Genomic DNA, 2,572 nt, shown 5'->3' with positions numbered 1-2,572 from the left:
CGTGCTTGGATGGCGGCTCAAGATCAGCCTCATGAAAACCTTATATTTCCTGAGGAGTTTTACCACGTGGAAATGCTCTTTAATGGAACTTTCTCTTTAGCTGGGGTCGTGATCAAGATGCCGGTTTCGCTTGGTGGGCCGGGAATGCCCGACAACTCAATTTATCCGAGAAACTACTGGGAGCTCATGTAGCTTATACTGGATTAATCATATTCTGGGCCGGAGCAATGAACCTATTTGAAGTGGCTCATTTCGTACCGAAGAAGCCAATGTATGAACAAGGATTCATTTTACTTCACTATCTAGCTACTAGGTTGGGGGTAGTTCCTGGTGGGGAAGTTAGAGACATTTTCGCATATTTTGTATCTGGCGTACTTCACTAAATTTCCTCTGCAGCATTGGGCTTTGCTGGTATTTATCATGCACTTTTGGGTCCTGAGACTCTTGAAGAATCTTTTCCATTTTTTGGTTATTTACTAAAATCCCCCTTTGGAGGGGAAGGATGGATTGTTAGTGTGGATGATTTAGAAGATATAATTGGATGGCACGCATGGTTAGGTTCCATTTGTATACATGGGGGAATCTGGGATATCTTAACCAAACCCTATGCGTGGGCTCGCCGTGCGGTGCGCTTGTATGGTCTGGAGAGGCTTACTTGTCTTATAGTTTGTTTGAGTTCTTTATCTGTTTTTGGTTTCATTGCTTTTTGCTTTGTCTGGTTCAATAATACCGCGTATCCTGGTGAATTTTATGGGCCTACTAGACCAGAAGCTTCTCAAGCTCAAGCATTTACTTTTCTAGTTAGAGACCAATGGCTTGGGGCTCTTCTTCTCTCTTTCATTAACGAGTCTAGTACATACAAATCTAACGGTAGTTCATCTCCTTCCGAGCTCACATTCATTTTTTAGTGTATGCTTCCCATCACTATCTTTCTACTGGCCGGCACATCTGTCCTTTGCGTCGTCGATAATGAATGAAAGTCAGTCTCACCCCCTTGTCACTTAAAGGGAAATCCAGAGAAGGGCAACTTCAACTAAGGAAAGAATTACAATAACAAGAATTGCTTAAGTAGTCCCATTTCTTTTTTTTTGGTATACCGCTCTGCGAGCAAAGCGAATAAATAGAAATATTTCCAAGTATCATGGAATTTTTGAGGAAGATATGGCTATCTATTCTCCATTTCCTTAACCTTAGTAATGAAGAAAGCGAAGGGTCCGCGTATGTAAATGAGGAGGTTTCTCAAATCGAAAAAAAACCCATGGTTGAGTGAGCATAGAGCTCTGCCCTTTTCTTTCCTTTTGAAGCTTCTTTCCCTCCTTACCAACCTGAGGGTAGTATTATATAAGCAAAAAAGTAGTTAAATAGGGAAAAGTGAAATAAGGGGAATAGAGGCAGTCAATCGGTAGAAGGCAAGCAACTCTCATAAGAGGTCTTCAATGCTGGTTCCCCAGCAGCTGTGCCCCAACTCTACTCCTTGATGAAGTTCATCAATTTCTGCATTTTCCGTCTGTAATTTACTAAAAGTCTAGTAATATGATTGAGTAGGAAATGACGTAGGTAAAGTAAAGGGGTCAATTACGCTCTATCAGTCTTGGAAGGAGTCCATGGTGTATGCTTTCCCGTTTTTGAAAACATAGAGCTCAGGTTTTTCCCTCTCCTAATCTGAATTGACTCGACTCGTAAAAGGGGCATTAGATTAAGGAAATGTTGGGGGTCTATCTGCTATATCACTTATTCTTTCTCGGGCCAATGCTTTATTCTCTGCTTTTTCTACTCGTTCGATAAGATGAAACGAAGAAAACTCTTATCCCCAACAAACTGATTCATGTTCGTCGACAGACTTCTTGACTCCACTGCTACCCACCCGGAGTCCACTATTGATCCGTCGCTCGAGCCCCTTTTCCTTTCGTCCTTGCCTGAACCCTAAACCCTAAACCTGGAAACCCTCCTTCTCTCTCTTCTCTGGCGAGTTTTTTCTTCTCCCTGCGCTTCTCCTTGGCAGCCCTTTCATGGTTGCTCAGGCCTCTGGGATGCCTCCTTCTGAGGGTGTCCAACCCACCCCCGCCCTAAATTATGCACAAATTCTACAACACACCACACAAAATCCACCAAAACAGTCCATCCCCGCAATCCCTATAAAACCTATTATTTTCCATTCAGTGCAGTGGTGTTTGGATGAAGTGCAGCGCATGATAATTCATGAAAATCTCCAATATGCAATTGTTGGAAATTTTTCTTATAGCTGGCCAGAAATACATGATTTACGGAAGTTGATTCCAAGCCAATGTGAAATAAAAGGAGATTGCAATATTGGCTTTCTTTGCACCCGTCATGTGCTAATCAGATGTACGCAACTTGAAGATTATATTCAATTTCTATCTAAACCAGCATACTACATCAAGGATGAGCATATGTATCATCAGATGAGGCCACTAAAGTGGGAGCCTACGTTTAATCTGATGGAAGAGACGTCAGTTGCGATGGCATGGATTTCTTTTCCTACTTTACCACCTCATTATTTTGTGAAGGAGGCACTTTTTTCTTTAGCTTCTGCTGTAGCGAAGCCACTCCA

General features: G+C 42.2%; 1 pseudogene; it reads left to right on the top strand.

Annotated features, from left to right (window-relative positions):
* Window positions 1–6: 6 nt before the first annotated feature.
* On the top strand, window positions 7–908 carry LOC124893547 (annotated as a pseudogene).
* The last annotated feature ends 1,664 nt before the right edge of the window (window positions 909–2,572 follow it).

Source organism: Capsicum annuum, unplaced genomic scaffold (genome assembly GCF_002878395.1).
Source record: "Capsicum annuum cultivar UCD-10X-F1 unplaced genomic scaffold, UCD10Xv1.1 ctg61437, whole genome shotgun sequence".
Classification (NCBI taxonomy): Eukaryota; Viridiplantae; Streptophyta; class Magnoliopsida; order Solanales; family Solanaceae; genus Capsicum; species Capsicum annuum.
This window is presented reverse-complemented; position numbering and strand designations above follow the sequence as displayed.